Consider the following 21,208-nt stretch of genomic DNA (forward strand, 5'->3'; position numbering starts at 1 on the left):
TGTGTTGCTTACTTAGACAACAGTTTCAGTACAAGTTTACAACAAAATGTGGAATCAATAAAAAAATTAAAGAAAAGTTAAAAGAGTTTGATCTAAAAATAAAAATCGACAAATGAAGGACAGTAGCCATATAACAATTTGTGAACAACTAGAAGATTACTTTCCTAAACTAAGAAAACCCAGAAAAATTACAGCAGACAATGTATTTAAAATCCTAAGAATAAAAGAATACTTAGATAACGCACACAGGTAATTCGGATATGGAAAGGTTTCATAATGCCACAGCAGAACAATTTCTGAATTTTTTATAAATTGAGCTGGTAGTTGCAGTAAAACAATTTGTATAAAAATGTATTTTAGAAATTATACATACTCCACTCATGTTACAATGCCTTTGCAAAATAATTGTCATAACATCTTGCTCAGCAAAAGAAGCCGCGCGAGTTACATACGTATGTAAATAACCCAACAACAAATAGTAAAACTGATAAATTTGCTGAATTACTTAATGAAATTAATAGAAAAACTGGAAGTCAATAAATTTGTAATATGAGACCACTTCTTTGCTGTTGCAAAAATCAACTTATATGATACAAAACAAAAACACTTTGTTTGCAATATTCCCGAGAATTTTAATAATCTATTAAGTCATGAGGTTACTACCTTAGTCAGCATTCAAGTAAATATTATTTATAAGCAAATGAATACTTTTTTGCAAAACATATGTAATAAGTATAATAAGTATTTATGATTTGTAAGCAATAACTCATTGCAATATTAAATTATTATAATTAATATAGTAAAAATTTAGCCTGATTCCAATATCCAAACCACCTGGTTTCGTTCTTTAGGGTTAATTCGGTATTATCTTTTTTAAAAACGTTTGAACGCGATCGTAAAACAAAATTGGCGTAGTCGGTAGGAACCTTAAAAAATGTTAAATTAAGGATTCAGTGAAACGAAACGTGTTCGAAAAAAAAAATCATCCGGAAATCATTATATCCTATATTTTATATAAATCTCAAAACTAATTCTGCGATTCTGTAGCCAATTCAGGAGTTGACCAGACCCTCCAGGATATAAATAATTATAAAACAACCCGGATAAACACAAAAATCGGCACCACCGAAGGTGCAGTGAACATTAATTGTGAAACGAAATATAAAGGAAAAGTTTAGAAGCGAAAACGGCCTAAAAAAATTAAAAGGCGTTAATTCACCAGAACAAATTTTAAAAACAAAAATTTTTGTGAAGTTTTTGCAATGAACACGGCTTAAAACAAAAAGATCGTGAATTCATCAAGACCGTTTATGCTCGAGTAGGCAAGACCAGGGGGATCCTCACGAATTGATATTACCAGAGAAAAAGTTAATAATAGATTTTTTTTATGAACCAGCCTCGGAGTCCTTACCTAAAATAAAATTTAAAATAAATAAAAAGAGTTAATTGATACAGGAGCTAGTTTAAGCCGAATTAATAGCGAGATTGATGATTTCCCAAAAACTAAATTGAAAAATTCATTAACGTTTAGCACAATAACAAGTGGATAGAATAAATTATGAGGTGCATACACTAACACCAGAAGAGTTCAATTTACCTAGTAATGCGAGAACAAGGTGGAAACTCACACGAGTTAAAGAAAACGAAATATTGTCCATTAATGAAATAACTTATAAGAAAACGAAATTTAACGAAGATTTACAACAATATGAAGACAATTGTATTGCAAATATTTTTAATGGAAAAATGCACTGTAACTATGTAAAAAACAATAAATCTAATATTATTGAATTAAATGCAAATCATATAGACATATAAGTATAATCAATGCCATAAATGAAACAGTTAATCAAAATTGTGATTCAAATAACTGCACCATGGTAATGGTAATTATTTTATTCGATTTGAAAATTTCGATGCAAGACAGAAGAGAACTATGCAGCGAATGAAGGGGAAATTCTAGCTATTATATGGGCATTAAATTCCCTTAGAAATAATTTACATATATGGCATGGCCAAGGCTAATGTATGTGGTGTCGAGTGTAGAGTACTGAACACGACTAGAGTACTGAACACGACTAAGGTACTTAACACGACTAGAGTACCGAACACGACTAGGGTACCGAACACGACTAGGGTACTGAACACGACTAAGTTACTGAACACGACTAGGTTACTGAACACGACTATGTTACTGAACACGACGAAGACAAAATGCAACTATGGACTAGAACAAGAACTCAGCGAAGCGTTAGGACGCTTGCGTTGAGTTCTTAGAAGCGTTGGGACGCTTGCGTTGAATTCTTGGAAGCGTTATAAAAGCTAGAAGACGAGAAAACGAAGCATTCTACACGGGACAGCCAAACGAACAACAAGTGTATTTTTCAAACAATTTTTTAAATTATAAATTTTAATTGTAAAGTTAATAAAAATAAAATAAGTCACATCCTACATGTATACACAGATCATCAACCCCTAACTTATGCTTTAAGTAATAAAACTTTTAATAGCAAAATGAAATGTTGGAAGGCTTTCTTAGAGGAATACAATTATGAATTGTACTACAAACCCGGAAAATCGAACGTCGTCGCAGATGCTTTATCGCGACCTTCTCAAATTAACTCCCTTAGTGTAACCCAGCACAACGGTTAAAGCTCCTCACATAATTTAATATATAGCGTTGATTGTCCAATCAATACATTTAGAAATCAAATTTTCTTCAGTGTAGGTGAAATATCTACCTACCAATTTAAAATTGTATTTTCAACCACTGACATTTGATTACTGAACCAAACTATGATCACGACAATTTACTTCAACTTCTCAAGCGTTATTTAAATCCGACAGTCATAAACTGTATAAAGGCTAATCAAAATACATAAGGTTCGATACAAGACCTGTGTCATCTTCATTTTAGTAATTATAAAATAAGTTTTTCTCAAATTCAAGTAGATGACATGACTAACGAAGAAAAACAGGAAGATATAATTATTAGAACGCACAATGGAGCTCATATGAATAGCATTGAAAATGAAAATAAACTTGAACGTTACTATATTCCGTCAATGACAAAGAATATTAAAGAAATACATAGTTGGAAAATGAGAAATTTGTAAAATAAACAAATACGACAGACATCCAGCAAGGCCACTAGTACAACCTACTTCAATTCAAATAATAGGACGAAATAGGACAGATATGGAAACATATTTCGATGGAGACATAATATACGTAAAATTGAATAGGAGAATTGGAAAAAAGTTGTCCCCAAGGTATAAAAAGGAAATAGCAGCAACTAACTTTAACACGACAGTTAAAACAAAAACAGGACGCATAGGGCATAAGAAAAACATTCCACAGTATTTTTTTTTTTTGTTTGGGATTTTCTTTGGGTAATCCCCTGCAAATCAGAAATTACAAAATTTCCGGAGTAAAAGGGCTATTAACTTGATCGAAACGGCATGGAATATATTGCCGGTAATCCGGATCATGAAGATTTTGAAATTATAAGTAAAAATATAAACGAATTAAACAGTAATAACAATAAACAAATGTTCTAAAACGAAGCATTTAATAAGCAACTTAATAGTTTAATAAATATTACAAACGAAATATCTTATTATATTAAAAAGTGTGGTCATATTGAAAACGAATTAGCATGAAGTATCGGAAATAGAATAAGAACTGTAAAAGAAAAATTAATCAACATTAAATATGCCATTCAAAGGGCATGAAATGGAATGGAATAAAAATCGCTATGGAAAGCTTCAAGAAGAAGATTGTAGCAATGTAAATGTGATTACTGTATTATGTTGTATCGTTACCTTATTTTGATGTTACTTGAATAAGCAATCCTGTTGTACTTTTAATTTGTATTATGCTTTATTTTAATATTACTTGTATAAGCAAGACGGTACTACTTTTGAATTTGTATCATACCTTATTTTAATGTTACTCGAATAAGCAACCCTGATGTAATTTTTAAACTTGTAACTGGCGACATGAAAGTGAGAAAAAATAAAGAAGAGTTAGTTCGGACGCAACCACGAAACGAATCGGTCTTCCTACAAAATCTCAGAAGTGGGATTCGGGCACAGTAGCAAAGTACAGTTTTAACAAAATTTTTGGAATTTTTTTTTATAAAATTGGAGTGCGTCTATACAAACATATATACGGCGGCCCAGTTGCGTGAGTGGTTGAAGCGGTTGGGGCTCCCGACTCATGGCAACAAAAGTGCCCTGGCAATAAGGTTGGGCGATGTGCCTGCAATTGAGCGTGGCGATTGTCGGTGGGCATTGATGAATCACCTTTGGAGGAGGCAGCGGAACGTGATTTAAAGACGCAGAATGAGCTCCTGACCAAAAAAGTCGAGCAGTTAAAGCTAATGATCGTGCAACTTAAATCAAGCAATGTGTAGGCGGGGCCACTGATGTGACAGAAAAAGACGATTCATCGAATAGCAGAGCTTCGAGTACTTTAAATAACGACGCAACGAATGTCAGCGCGACATACAACAAACAATCATACAACATGCAACAAATAATAGCGGCGGCGCATTGAATAACGGCAGTGGCGCTTTGAATAATGGCAGCGCTATGAACGACGGCGGCGCATTGAACAACGGCAGCGCTTTCAACGACAACAGCACTTTAAACGATAATGACGCTTTGAACAGCAACGGCGCAGTAGGTACAGTAACAAACGAACGTAATAAAGAGAGCGCTACGGTAAGGAATGTCGGTGCTATACTCGTACCTTTGGAGATGTTAAAAGATCTGTTACCAGAATACGAAGGTCGGCCGAATTTTAACGTTTGGATTCAACAATTAAGAAGTGCTGGGAAAGCTTTTAATCTCGATCATGGCGCGCTGTATTGCTAAGCAAACTAAAAGGTAGTGCAAGAGTGTGGTCGACTTCCTAAACGCAGGTTGCAATGCATATTTACAATGCATATAGTTCCTAAAGTCATACTTGAATTTTCTGGCAACGCCTAATGTTCCTAATTAGTTGGCAACTCAGTTTTAAACGCATCAGATGTTTAAGGCGTGCATCAATTTTATTTGGCATGCAGAACAGACAATGGCAGAGTAAATAATTTCTATTTATTGTAACTAATTTAAATTGTGTTATCATTTCGTTTTATCTTATATTATAGAGAAAAAAAGTGGACACACGAGCGGAAGAAATTATTAATAACAACAAGGCTTCGTCATGAAGCAGAATTTTTCGGCAAAAAAGAAAGAGAAATATAATTTGGGAGTCGATTTTAAGGGAAATGAGGGACGTTGAGAGCTCGTTTCCATTTTCAAGAGATGAAATAACGAGGTGTTTTCTCAACATAATGGGGACTTATAAGCGTATAAAGAAAAGAAACAGTACTTCTGGCGAAGCAGCATCAAATTGGGAATATTTTAGTGAAATCGATGAAGTGTTTGGGAGTCGTTCTAGTATTGAAGTGCCACTAGAAATGACCGAGTATTCTATAATTTCATTGGAAAGTCCTTCCATCACAGCAACAATTGACGGAATGGATGTAACACCTACAACATCAGTTAAAAGAAAGAGAAATGACGTAATCGAATTCTTAGAGAAAGAATCCGAAAAGGAAAACGAAGCTATAAATAAGCTTATAAAAATAGAAAGTGAAAGACTTGAAGTTGAAAAAGAAAAACTTAAAGAATTAAAGCAACTACGGGCTTTATTTGAAAACCCACTATTATATAATTATAAGAAATATCTTTATATATATAAATCTTCTGACCGTGTGTTTGCCTTGAGATTCCTCCTAAACGGATGGGCCGATTTTGATGAAATTTTGTCTGTACGTTCAAGGAGATTCGGGAAAGGTTTATGTTTACAATTTGGTCCACTGGAAAATGTTTTTTAAATTATTTTTTCATTTTTAATCAATTTTTAATTTTGTAATGTTTGATCGATAGATGGCGCTACCATCGCAGTATCCAATATTCAAACCTTAAATTGGCGTAAACGTGTATGAAACAAAACGATGCCAAAGTAAAAGGCGATATCGTTGGATATATATCATTATGAGGAAAAGTCGGAAAATTGGACATTTCTAAAAAGTAAATTTTTTCCATACACATTTTTTTTCAATTTTTGTTTATTTTGTTTTTCAATATTTTGATTTGTAAATTATTTGATTCGTTCAATTTCGGTCGCTTGCTTTTTTTTTCGTCTATTCAAAAGAAAAATTATTGAAAATTATTCAGTGAAAACTTTACGTGTGTTTCACACAAAGAGGTCAATTGCAGATTGAAATTTGTTACGAAGCCACCAAGAGGTCGACCTAATATCGGTCGGTGTTCTTTTTGCCAACAAAGTATGGCAGGCCAAGGCAAGGCAAGGCAAGAAGTACTCCCAGGATGCGGAGACATACGTTCGGAATTATAATTCGCGGTCAATCAGCAAGTGATCGTCACGATGTTACAGCACGACTTTTCCTACAACAGTTACGATGTTTGATTGTCTTTATCTTGAAGCAACGTATATGTGGTGCTGTTGGATGAGATGTACTTTGTTGAGTGGCAAAAACCTCTATTTTGCATGCACACATTCTTCTTTGGATGATGGTTACACCATAATATGATTCATGGACCTTGCGGACATTACAATCCCACTTCGGTTTGTATGTCTGACAATAAATGCACGAAACACTATTCACTCTGCTTTTCTTTCGGAAGCACAAACTAGAAATGGTAGATATCAACTCTATCGGCGTCGCTCACCAGATAACAGAACGTTCAGCATTCAACTTAGAAGAGTGAATATCGAAGTTGACAACACATGGATCGTACTGTATTCACCATTATTGTCTAATTCACATTCAAAACTCATATCAGTGTTTAGTATTGCAGTTTGGTGAAATCGATAAAATACGTTTGGAAATACGTGACCAAAGGAAGCACAACTTTCGTCAGTGATCCATTTGCAAGGACATTCGGAAATACTTTGATATTATAATTGGGATGCATCGTCGAAGAAATAGTTACGCAGAAAGCAAGGCCAACCAGTAGATTGACATCCAGGTGTCTTATTAACTAATGCATTAGGACGAATTTACACAATCCACCCGAAAAACAACGATGGTTTCTACCTTCGGTTGCTATTGATTAAGGTACGCGGTTCAACTTTATTTGAGTCATTGTTTACTGTGAATGGTATATGGGAATATGTGAAAGTTTTGGAGAAGTAAGCCAGCAATATTACAAATGCTGGAACACGTTAATCACTGGAATGAAAATGAAGTTCGCATACTTTTCGATATAAAGATTGTCAAAGACATTTTACATCGTCTTCGCTAAAAATTGGAAATGGTACAATAACGGTTGATACTTCCGGTGGTTCGATATCAATTCCATCTTCCCTTTATCAATTCACGAAAGATGAACTCATCACGAATGTTCGGACATTGGCCAAATTATCGTAACTACGATTCCTTAAGTGCACGCGCAATGTTAGCTGCCAAAAATACCGATGTTGATGACTTAAACTGGAAGATTCAAAGTCAAATTCCGGGAGACTTGCGTTCATACAAATCAATCGATCATCTTGACAATGACGACGACGCCGTCAATTATCCAGTGAAATTTATAAATTCTTTGGAGAGGCTTGGTATGCCACCGCATCCTGTGCGTCTCAAAGTTGGACCTGTCATTATTATGTTTCGCAATCTTCATGCACCGAAACTGTGTAATGAAACCCGACTGATTGTGAAGCACCCATCGAAAACAAGGGCGCAGAATGCTTGATTGTACGAATTCCTTTGAGTTCTAACGATTTGCCATTTCAGCTCAAATGTATTCCGTTTCCAGTGAAAATTGAATTTGAGATGACGATCAACAGGATAGTCGCATAGTGGGTGACATAAATTTGAAAATGCTATGTTTTTCACACGGCCAGATATAAGTGGCGTGCACACGAGTTGGAAAACCATCTTCTCTGTACATTAACGCACCGGGACAGAAACCAAAAAATGTTGTTTATCAAGCTGCGTTACATTGAAAAAAATGTAGAAAAATCTCAATTAAATGATATCAACACAATATGAATTTTCATTTCAAATTTCTTTTCATTTCAAAGCATATAATTTCACGTAGGACAACGGCTGCGGGGTCAGCTAGTATAGATATATATATGTTATAGTTTTGAAAGTTCCTATCTTATGAAATAAAATACATTTATGTTCATGTTATTCAAATTGTGTTTTTTTATTCTAGAATTGTCGTTTAATTCAACTTGAAAACAACACTGCCAGGGCATTTCGTTTTTATTGGGCTTCATCTCTTTGCAATGATGGAACACTAACTTCAGATGTTTGGGCCTCCTCTTCGTCCAATTCTATGCAATCAATGTTTTGCTGACCTTCATTGATTATAATCACGTTATGTATTATCATGCACGTTAATACAATAATTTTTGGAATATGAGCGAGCTGTACACCAATGAATTTTAAAATTCTGAACTTTTGTTTTAATATCCCGAACGCCTGTTCAACAAAAACTCGGTTAGTGCTTAAAATAGTGTTAAATTTGCTCTGCTGCGATGTTAAAAAACCATTATCCCGATATGGCACCATGAGAAACGTTTCTAGCGGATAAGCTGCGTCGCCTAAGAAGTGGTGATTTGGTGGAATTTTTAATTCACCGCTTACTAGTGCTCTACGAAATGGGCTCCTTTGCCACACTGATGCGTCATGACATCGTCCGGGACAGCCGACAAAGACGTCCAGAAATTTCATATCGCTGTCAACAATGGCCTATACAAACTGCTTATTATAATTTGACAAGAGATGAGTATACATGCGTAATTACCTGTGCAATGATGGAAAACGTCCTTTTTCTGTTATAGAAACTTATTGCATCATTTTTTGGTTGTGATATGGGAATGTGCGTTCCATCAATGCATCCTAATACAAAAGGAAATATATTGTGGCGACGTTGAGAAAACCCATCAGCGATCTTTTTTTGAGCTGCAGTAGTAAAGCTAATTCTTCAGCATTTGCTAATAAAAATAATGAATAATTTCTTCTCTCGTCCATATTAACTCAAAATTTCGTTATTTCTAATAACAGTCATTATTTGACATATGTTTTACTTATGTATGAGTTTCACGATGACGTTCCTAAACGTCATTTATATGCAAAGCATTTATTTGCAACGCAGAGTTGCGTTGAAAATCAGCTTTGCATTTCATACGCATTTTTTCGAGTTATGCATCGCAACTTGCGTTTAGGAAGTCGGCCTGTGGCTGCACGCGAGGCCTCTGTTTATAACAGAAAATATAGACAGCCTTGTTGCAGAAATGCAAGCGGTGTTTGCACCAACACACAACAAGTTGTTGCTGCGAAAACAGTTTGAAGCGCGCAAGTGGTCGATTGGTGAAGGCTTCCAAAAGTACTACAATGAAAAGGTTTCACTGTCAGGTCCGTTGAATATGGATGAATGCGAGTTGATTGACCATATTGTCGAGGGTATGCCGGACGAGCAGTTACGGACTCAGGTATATATCCAATACTACACTGCAAGAGTGCAGCTTCTGCAGGCGTTCTGGAGAGTTGAATTGCAACATGACTCAATGCAGATGCCTCGCACTAGTGTCAGATGTTTCAACTGCAACTCATTTCGGAAGCCGAAGCGAGAGGTTGGCGAGAACTAAGTGGCGAAGACGATGCTAACGAAGATGACGGTGGAATTATTGACAATGTGTGTCGAAATCAATTGAACGAAGGGTGTGAACTTGTGCTTAAAAATGGTGCGCATGTAGATTCTGCCTCAATGGTGGACTCATGTGACGTAGAGGGAAATATTGAAGCAGCTCTAGCGGATCTATTAGGTGATGGATCTTATAATGTAGAACAGCAGTTTTACGAGTATGTGAAATCAACCTGCCCACAGTCCATAAGCGCACAGACCACCAAGGAAAGTACAGAAGGAAGAAACAACGACAGCTATCAGATGAAAATATTCACATAGCGCCTGTATCCAGCAGGTTAAGAAGAGTAAAAGGTACCCCGTCTGAAAAACCTCTTCCGTTAGCAAATAAGGACACTGTGTTTAATTGGTCGAAGGATTGTAGAAATGATCCAATGCTTTTATTTCCGGAAGCAAACTACAATGATTGTCGTGGCTTGCAGCCTCACGAGTTGTTTGAATTTTTTTTTGATGACGCTTTATTAGAGCATATCGTGCAATGTTCATTATTGTATGCCACAAAGAAATTTGAAAAACCTGTGTTGAATATCAATATTCGTGGTGAGTTAGTAACTTTATACACTTTTTCCTCTTGACTTTTAATACGTATTTACATTTTTACAGAATTGCGTACATTCATTGGTATACTTTTAATATCCGGCTACAACACCGCTGCTAATGTGAAGATGTATTGGAACAGCTCAGAGAACTTACGCAACGAACTAATTGTACAAGCCATGCGTCGAGACCGTTTTAAAGAAATTAGTAGGTGCTTACATTTTGAACCTAACCTGGTTGCGCCTAATGATAATGAAGACAAATTTTGGAAGTTGAGACCTATGACAGACCATTTAAAGGCCAATATGTTGAAGCACTTCCATCCATGCCAACAACTGTCTTTCGATGAGAGTATGATTGCGTACCACGGTCGCCACGGATGCAAGCAGTTTCTAAAAGGCAAACCTATCCGTTTCGGCTACAAAGTTTGGTCTTTATGCACTCCGTCCGGATACCTATTCAATTTCGACAAATAGCAAGGAAGAAATCCACGTTCAAACACGGAATACGAACAGTGCTTTGGAAAGTGTGCAGCACCTCTCATAAACATGATAAATGAATTTGACGAAAACACAAGGAGTTTACCATTTTCTTTCTATTTCGACAACCTTTTTACAAGTTTTCCATTACTGACTTATCTGAAGACGATGGGGTACAATGGAACAGGAACGGTAAGAGAAAATCGTATTCCTTCCAGCTGCCCTTTGAAAACAAAAGTGGCAATGAAAAAGTTTAATAGAGGTTCATTCGAAACTGCTACAATAGAAAATATTGGAATAAAGCTGCCTAAGTGGGTTGATAACTCTGTTGTGTGTGCCGCTTCAACTTGTTACGGTAGCTCGCCAATTTCATCAGCTTCGCGATACTGCAAAAAAGCTGAGAAAAATATCGCCATTCCACGTCCATGCGTGATAACGGAGTATAATAAATACATGTGCGGTGTTGATAGGCTCGATCAAAACGTAAATATGTACCGAATAGCATAGCGGGGAAAAATGTGGTGGTCTTTAATATTTACTTGGCTTATTGACGTTGCAGTATCCAATGCTTGGCACCTTCTACAGAGTTCGAAGAAGCTTTCGCAATTAGAATTTAAACGTGAAATTGCAGTATTTTATTGCAAACATTACGGCGAACCGCCGGTTCAACCTGGCCCGAAACGACCCCGGCTGCACGATGGCGTATATGGAAACATCCGCTTTGATCACACTGATCATTTTATTGAACCAATCATAAATAGACGTCGCTGCTTAGATGAAACTTGTAAAAGTGTTGTGAGAACTCGATGCATTAAATGCAATGTAGGTTTATGCGTCAAGTGCTTCGCTCAGTACCATATTGACAACGAAAACCAAAAATAAATATGTTTTTTTAACTATTTAAATAAAGTTCATTATTTTATTCACATTACTTAATTAACTTATTTTCTTATAGCACATTACATTTTTAAGGTAAATGTAAACGTGTACCCTGTAGGTCCTAGCGCTACCATATGGTCACAGGTCATTGTACAGTTATCTGATAAAGTATGACCACAAAAATTAATTTTTTTAATACATTCTAACAACATTAACAAGCCCTCAAAATTTCATCTTCCTACTAAAAAAAATAGTTATCGTCCCTGCTGGGATAAATTAATAATGCGTAATAAGCAATGGTCATATTCCGATGATTGAAGAGTTGCAACCAAGCTTATTACTTTTAAACGATTTTAGTGGTATAATAAATACCGATAAGGAAACCACAGAATAGTTGGTACTTTCCTTATTAAGTTCCACAACACATCACTTAAAATAGGTAACAAATATTTTCCGAATATTGAAGCGCCTACATTAGAAGTAGTTCCATGGCAGCCAGCGCCATCAGAGAGTGAACGTTTAAATATACTCTCTGTGGAATCTTTAAACTAACTGCATATCAACAACACCAAAACTATCAATTACTTAAAAATGGATGCAATAATAAATAAATTCTCCTAACTTGGGATCGGCATAGCCTTGATACCAATCATGATCTTTTTCTTATTTTGGAAGAAAAGCACAGAAAATGTTGTTGTACACGAAATATCGCATAAAACAGAAACGCCCGTTAATATAAAATATTTGACGACAAATATATTGGAAACAGAAAATCCACTTCAAAAAGCCATCAGTTTCAACAACTTACCTTACTGTTAATCGACCGAGGACGATCGAACTTAAAAGGGGAGGACTTAACACCCTAAACTCAAAAATTTCATAAAATCAATTCCGTTTCCAAACTGACTTAAGCAAAAACATATAAATTAATAAGAATTGACTCTGCATGCGCGAGCATAACTTTTATTAAGAAATCGCCAATTTTACTTAAATTAGTACATTTGCGGAAATACACTTCCATTGACAGACTTTCGCTTATCAGCAAATTGACTCAGGTGACAAAATTGCAACAACAAGTAATATAGAATTAAGTTATAAATTTTGTATAAATAGAAGTAATGTTTAATTGTAAAAAGCTGTTTGTATTCGAGTTGCCTTCAATAGAGAAAGAAGCTTGAATCAAAGGAAAAAAAAAATTATTTGTTTTAATCTTCCCATTGCTTAGAGAGAAAACTTGCAAACGTTTCATGGAATAGCTGTAACAAGAGGCGCTAGCTTTAAGCTTAGAATTAAGTCATGTTATAATTAAGATTAGTAATAAAGACGACAAACCGCTCGGTACTGGAAATCGGGGTATTTTTGTATTCAACTAAAATACATTTTCTGTAAAATAACAGAAATCGTAACTGGCGCAATCGGCTTTCGCAAAAGAACCCAATTTTTGTTTCGGTTTTAAAATAGAACAATTTTTTATTTTTGTCAAAACATGTGTAAATATAACACTAAAACAGCGAATATCACACGAAGTTAATATGTGGCAGTCGATATTCTACAAGTTTATGAAAGATTATGCCTCCATAGTAAAGCCTCTCACAACATACTTAAGGGAAGAAAATGATCATGTGGGAACGAATCGATCAAAAAATGTTAGAATTGAGTTCGACAACGATGCGTTGATGGATTTCGAAAAAGTTGAAAGAATTTTATCTTCTGAGGACGTACTTCTGCTATATCCTGATCACAATAAACCCTTTGACTTAACAACTGACGCTTCAGCACACGCTATTGGGGTGGTATTATCTCAAGGCAATAGGCCGATAACCATGATTTCCAGAAAGTTATCGGCAGCAGAAGAGAATTATACTACCAATAAAAGAGAGCTTTTAGCAATAGTGTTGGCACTTCAGAAGCTGCGAAGCTATTTGCACGGAGTAAAACAGCTGAATATTTTTACCGATCATCAGCCTTTGACCTTCGCTGTCTTGGATAAGAAACGAAAATAGAACACTGCCGAGCATTTGTGGAAGAGTTTTCACCTCAATTTCATTATAAATCCGGTGAAGATAATCTTGTTGCCCATGCATTGTCACGACAGCACATTAATGCAATAGAGCGGGAATCCTCACCAGTTACTATGCATAGTGCAGAATTTCTAACATAAGTTATTCCAAAAGTAGAGAACCCTTTTAATTAATTTCGAATTTTAATTCTTGAAGAAGGAAATGTCACAACTAAGAAGACAAGAATTATTTACAAGTTAAGGATAAGGCATCAAATTACTATACATTTAAAAATTTGGAACATAGTAGAGCACATCGCTCTATCCGAGATAACATTAAACAGGTATTGAACGACTACTATTTTCCAATTATGCAGAAGAAATTAAAGGAAATTACTGCCAACTGCATAATTTGTAAAGAAGCCAAGTATGAACGGCATCCGACTAACCAGATTAGTGATACTGGCCGTTGCTATCATTATAGGTGCAGCATTAGTATTTTGGATACATAGAACGAAAAAACGCATAAAGGACACAAATTACAAGAAGGAAGCGGTAGCTAAGATCTTGAAAGCGGCCGCGGACGGCCGCGATTTAGAAGGGGGCAGTTAACACATTAGTCTGCTAGTCTGCCCACAGTAGCGTTCTTAGAACTACTCCACGCCAGTCAGTAAGCGTGGGAATAGTCCGCGTCACCATTTTCTCATCAACTGGCAAATTCTTCGCTACTAAAATATCAGCGCAGTAGCAGCGATTCACCTGTTGTCTAAACGACAGCAAGTGCAGGTAAACAACAACAACAGTATCAGGTACAGTAGCAGCAGAAATGCCGAAATTGTGCCAAGTGTAGGGAATCAGGCAGGGCTCATATTTTTAGGTTTTAGTCTTAAGCCAGATTTGAACAAAAGCATATAGTGCTTAATAAAAATTATTTGATTGGAAAAGTTAGCTGTGATTGTATTTCCTGGACAACAGCACATAGAGCTGAGGAATAATTTATATTTCAGCTAGCAATGAACAATATTCTACACGAATGTATCGGAATTTTTTCTTACGTCTATATTGACGATATTATAGTATACTCGGAAGCATAAAACTAACATATATGTCGGAGCGCTTATGCTTGTATTTTGTATGTCACTGTAGATGCGTATTTTGTAGTGCTAATATTTTGTAAGTAAGCGTATGTGCCAGAGCGTCAGGCTCGGCGCAGGCGACGCATAGGCGGCATATATTGCGGTACTTTGTCTTGCAAATGCGCAAATAAGCATAGTAACAGGATAGAGATACTGTTACTGAGTGAGGTCCGATCGTATTCCGCGAACTAAGAAAGAACACAACTGTTATGGAACCGTTATGTGTTTTAAGTATGAAAGGAATGCGTGGTCATTGAGCGCTGTGCTCGCTCAAGTAGAGTTCAGTTGAGAAAGCGGCATTGAGACGATCGGAACTCACTGTGCTTCTTTAAAATAAAAATAAACTACTAGTAGTAAAGTGAAGTGAAGTGAAGTGAATTAAAATAAAGGAGATGAATTCAAATGAGTCTCCTACATATATTTCATTTTAAATATTTAGTACGAACACTTTAAAAAGCTCATATGAAAATTTCCATGGAAAATTCAATGTTTATAGCAGCCGAAATTGAATTTTTTGGATATGCTGTACCCCATAAAGTAATAAAAAGGGGTCTTAAAAAAATAGAAAGGATAAAGAATTCTTCAAATTCCAAGACGCAACGGCAACTTAGAGGATTTTTTGGAACAATTGGGTACTACAGGAAGTTATTGAAAACTACGCCATAATTATTTATGCAAGTTAGCACATCACGCATTTAAAAAGTATCATATGATGCATTAATATCTTATGATACAAAGTAATAGAATACGACACTAACTAAATAGCTGAGAGTGCGACACGTGTAGTGGCAACCTATGGGAAGAGCAGCGTCAGCAAACTCCATACCCGTTTCAACGGCACCTACCTACGTTTAGAATTAAGTGTAATTAATAGCAAATTTTATTTCTAAGACAGAATTCAATAAAGAAGAATAGCTCCCAAAAATATTTCTTTATAAGAAATTAAATAAAAGTTTTTTAACAGGCGCCCGAGCCGGGACCAGCGCGCAAAAGTAATTAACAGCCTGAAAATCAAACAGTAAGACTACGGAAACACACAAACGCGAAAAAAGTCCTAAAAGAAAAAAATAAGGCTACGCGTGTGAGAAAGAAATAATAAATACTATGCTGACGAGCGGCTACAACGCAATACCACGTGGGATTTACCAGCGTCGGGGGACCCCAGTATCATCAGAGAAAAGGACAACCCCGGAACGTCATGAAATATCTTACGTAAAGCTGGAAACCACTACTGTAGATATTTTAATATTATTAAAGAAAATATTGTTATTACAAAGAAAAAGAAATTTAATTATTGAAAGATACTGTTGAAAAATTGATCGAACAATTAATCCAGATGAGGTTAGATTATGGGCAAACCACCCATCTTTCAAAACGTTCCACCCTTCCATAAACCCTCCCACCCCTAACCACACTCTAATAACGACAATTTCTCGAGAAGTGCTTGATTGAAAGGATAAGCAGACTATAACTGACTTTACTGAACCCGACCACAGCATTACACTGAACGCAAATAATATAAATGAATTAGACAGGATTCCGGACATGGTTAAATGGCTTAGAAAGTTTTTGGCACGACCAGAAGAATTTTAATCCTGGAGGAAAAGCGTTGACATAATTTTCAAAGCGTAATAGGGGGTCAAGAATACTCATAAGTACTTCGTGACATTCCATACGACCATGCATAAAATAATTGTCGTTGCCGACAACGCATTGGAGTCGTACAAAACTCCACTTGAATGGAGTCAAATCCGCAAATGCCTCATGATGCATTATTCGGATTAAAGGGACATAGGTACCCTCGAATTCTAGATGACAGCTCTGGTAGTTTCAGGGCAATATCGTCAACAACAAAATCAAAGTTTTACAGGACGATATCGTCCACAAGACGAAAATTCCTCTGGTCAAAAGTATCGTTCACAATCTGTATAACGTCAAATGAGCTCCCATGGACAATAATATAACCAAACAAGACAGCCAATGGGGCAAAGTCATCCAATTTATTCAAGACAAATTGAAGTAAGTCAAAACTTTTTTAATTGCTCGAGACAGCAAAGAAGCTCGGAAAATAGTAGTAAGACAACAAATGTGTGAATTAGAATAGCAAGAAATAATTAGAAAAGTCACAGTAGATAAAGCTTATAAATCTTAATAATACCATAAAAGATAGATAATTCAGGAATTGAGAAATTCAGGCTGGTAGTTGATTATAGGAAATTAAATAATATAACTGTAGACGATAAGTATCCTTTACCAAATATCGAAGGAATCTTGGATAAATTGGGCAAAGCACAGTACTTTATCACAAAAGATTTAGCAAAAGGTTACCACCAGATTTTAATGGCAGAAAGGGTTATCGAGAAAACAGCGTTTGTTACACCGGAAGGACTATATGAATACTTCCGAATGCCTTGGGGTTGAAAAATTTCAAAGACTTATAAACGACACATTGAAAGAATACATAAATAAATCTTGTATGTAGAATTAGGAAGCACTCATACCTAAATTTTGCGCTTCCTAGAATGCAAGCTGATTTTTTTTTATTTAGGCCTAAGCAAAATATTGTATAAAGGAATAAGAAATAAAAGAAAATTATACGTAGTAACTCACTAGAATTAAATAGCGTCCGTAGCAATTCTTAAAAAATAACCTTCTGCAAACCACGCAAAGTACGAGTATACTCGCTTTCATAAAAATTCTCCCAATGATATTCATACCAATTGGTATGATTGAATATAAACGTACAAAAATGTAAGCCAAAGGACACGGCTGTAATATCAAAGTAAGTTTCTGTGCACTATGCTCATTCATCAATGCTCATTTATGTTCGCGAGGCTGAAATATGCTCATCACATTTTCTTAACTTTTGAAAATTTATACGCTGGTCCGCAATAGAATCTTCTCTAATATAAATGTTCTCTGTTATATCTAATTTGCTACTGTTACATCATCTCTAATTTATACATTCTTTCTTATATCTACAACTGACCAGTTTAGCGCTCTTTTACAATTAATTTATGAAGAGTTGATTTCCTTTGATCTCCTGTCCAACGACTGTATATCGTTCAATGGATTCTTCAAGCAATTCATGTAATCCGTAATCTTCCTTGCTGATGTGCAGCGACTGGAAATCAAGTGATAGGCGAACGGAGAGATTCACAAGAAATTTTTGAATGGCATCTTCCGGAATGGCCACAGTTGATGCTGTTGCCGTGTCCATTTTCAAAATGCCTGTAAAGAGGCAACAAGAGAAGGTGGTTTATTATAGTGGGATTAAAAAAAGTGAGGATATGGGCGAATGAGAAAGGGAGCTAGATATAATTTGAATTTAAATACTAGTCTGACTTACATCATGTTTTCTGAATCGGCGGATCAATTCGCTCGGTTGTGATACCATGCCTCGATGCACTTATGTATGAAAAGACCGTCAGGGTATTATTTTCTGATTATTCCTTTAGCACTAGGAAATGTTCTGGAAAGAAAACAAAAAATAAGTCAACTAAATGTACATTTTCAGTATAATAAAATTTTTTATAAAACCTTAAATATAGATTATGCTTAATAAATGATTTTAATTTGTCTTGGATGCTAATCACATGTATGACACTTAGTTCATCTAAAATTATAGAAGAATTCGTAAAGTTTTCTGTCTATGTTTCTGAATTTTTACATTTTTTCTTCGATAAAGTCGAAAACCACAGCCAAGCGGCTGAACATGTGAATAGTGTTCATGGTACTGAAATTGTAGTGATCAATCAAACACAATTTTCTTGTCTTGCCTAGCACACACATCGGCAGTAACTTGTAATAAGCCTTAATTGTGTTGAAAAAAATTGTCATATATACTATATGACTATATGAAAAAGAAGGCTACTTTTTGGTATAAATTGTCAGCAAAAATTCAAAATTGATCAAAATGAATATATAACTTTATATACCTTATTTACTTTCAGCTTTTTCACAAATACAAAAGATTACTTACAGGAACTGATATAGTGATTCGATCTAACAAATTCTTGGGAGATTGCATTATTGTCTGATAAAATAATTCGTGCCAAATTTCGTGAAGATATCTATTCAAATGAAAAATGTTTCCATACAGGCCTTGTACAAGTATTCCGATTGTTCAGTTTGTATGTCAGCCATATTCTATATTATTGCGATATCGGCGGTTTCGACTAATAAGCAACTCCTTTGGGAGAAAAGATCGTGTGGAAAATTGCATATCGATATTTTAAGAACTAGCCCCCGGCGTATATATTGACAGAAGGGCAAGTAGGCGAAATTGGCTAAATCGACTCAGGTCGTGATGATGATAATTTATAAATATTTATATTTTGTAGATGAAATCATACTAAAAATTATCCTTAAGGTCTATGCAATAATGACCGTGATTGATCAACGTCTATTTTTGTCAATTTCAAATTTTCTGCGGAAAAATTAAGGGTAATTCTGGCAAAAAAATAGAAACTATATAGTGAGATGAGTATTCGAAGGAAAGAGCTGTATTTATGGTATTTTCATGTATCATATTCAATAAATTTGATATCATCGTTTGCTATTGAGGACTTTTAGAACATAAGTTTGCGTTTTCATTTCAATAATTTGTATGGAAACCTAAATAGAAGGCTTATGAACTAACTTGGCATATGATCCTCGTAATAACACAACCACAGGCATTTGCAGCATTTTTGCTTTATCAGCTTACACTTACATAGATTAATAAACAGATCACTCTAGAGCCCTATATGTATGCGCACGAAACAAAGAGGCATGCCTACAAATGGAGCCACCACATCGCCCGCTGGCGATATGCTCTACATCAGCTGTGTTGGTAAATGTGAAGTCAGTGTGATCGAACGCAGTCCGTTTCGTGTTTTTGTATATTTATAAAATATGCAGCCAGTTCATACCGCTTTGTAAGCTGAGCATCTGTTGATCGTCGCTGCTGATCGAGAGGCAACGGCTGCTGCGTTGCACGATTACTAAACCGGCGTATGTGTTAAGCGAATGTAAACATAATACAAATACAGTAGAAACTCGATTAACCGGACTAATTGTTGTCGATATGCATTCGGATAATCGAAAATCCGGATAATCGAATGTATGAAGAAAAACAAATAGATATTCATATCCTGCAACGAAAATCAATGTTTATTAAGAAATGAACACTTACTTATGTATGTATGCACATATTTTCTTAGATTACACTACCTACGTAATACTAAACTGCAGCATTAATCATGAAATACAATAAAATATTTAGGTACGTATGTACGAATAATTTGTCTACAATATGTATTTGGTAATTTGCATTTGGTAATCATGAAATAAGTAGGTAGGTAATAAGTTTAATTTGGTTGAAAATATTTGGTAATTGTCATTTGACGTAAGCAACTTTTTCTCTTCATTGCTGCTATATCACGAATTCGTTTCAGTTGTAGTAGACTCACAGTATCACTCTAGGGGTATTCTCTCGCTCTTGCAAGAATAGCATATATTTCCTCTCGGTGCACCGGCACAAGAACAAACACACGCAGAAAATTATTTGCAAGGGCTGTAAAATATGTCAGACCAAAAACCATGTATATTTGCGTGCAATGTCATGGAAAAATATAATTGCAACCCTGTTTTAGCTGACATTTTACATAAAGTCATATAGCGTCGTTAAATTGTCTCTTACGCTTTGGCAGGTTTAAATATGTAGACGTGACCCGCACGTCAGAGCGGAGTCACAATTGCAAATGAACTAAAACAATAATGAAACGCGCGGGGCAGCGGCAGCAACCCCACCTGCGCGAGCGGAATATGCAAGTTCCGACACGTTCATGATTCTATAATTTCTACGTAGGTACATATAAATTGGTCGCGATTGGTAGTCCGGATAATCGCGAAACCGTATAACTGAGGGCCGGATAAACGAGTTTCTACTGTACGTAAATGCATATATACACAGATACTTGAAAGGATTTATTCATGGCTTGTAGAATTTTTTGCAATGCAGTAAAGCCTTTGGATGCAAGTATGAATATATACATACATAAGCAAATATAAGTATATGGGCATTGAATTGGTCATTGTCGGCTTATATGTCTGTGGGTAAACAGTTTATGCTCTGAACACATAACGACGAAAGACGACAAACGACATCTGTCAAATATTACACACGTTCTTATGGACACTTATTTTGACGACGACACGAAAACACGACTGTAGGCCGACAGTTGTCATTCTCGCTAATTCCTATTTGCCAACGACAGTAGAATGGAAGAAGAGAGATGAGGAAGAGTGGTGATGCCACTAATATGTAAAATGTAGAATTATTCACTGCTCTTACAAACTTGACGTTATTTTACAAATAAAAGCATAAAATAGCTCTATTATATCATTTGTATTAACAATTGATAATTTAAAACAAAAATATATACCTATTTACTTATTTTTTGC

The 21,208-nt window shown here is 35.6% G+C and overlaps 1 long non-coding RNA gene across 3 annotated transcripts in view; it reads right to left on the reverse strand.

Moving 5' to 3' along the window:
• Nucleotides 1-3,228: 3,228 nt before the first annotated feature.
• The window catches only part of LOC125778940 (uncharacterized), a 48,981-nt gene continuing 31,001 nt past the window's right edge, over nucleotides 3,229-21,208 (reverse strand). For 2 of the 3 annotated variants that reach the window (XR_007423041.1, XR_007423039.1), the window contains 2 exons: nucleotides 18,111-18,233; nucleotides 3,229-17,992 (listed from right to left, as the gene is read on the reverse strand). This is a non-coding gene — a long non-coding RNA (uncharacterized LOC125778940). The remainder of the gene's footprint in view (nucleotides 17,993-18,110; nucleotides 18,234-21,208) is intronic. The other variant, XR_007423040.1, reaches the window with a different exon arrangement.

The sequence above is a fragment of the Bactrocera dorsalis genome, chromosome 5 (assembly GCF_023373825.1).
Source record: "Bactrocera dorsalis isolate Fly_Bdor chromosome 5, ASM2337382v1, whole genome shotgun sequence".
NCBI lineage: Eukaryota > Metazoa > Arthropoda > Insecta > Diptera > Tephritidae > Bactrocera > Bactrocera dorsalis.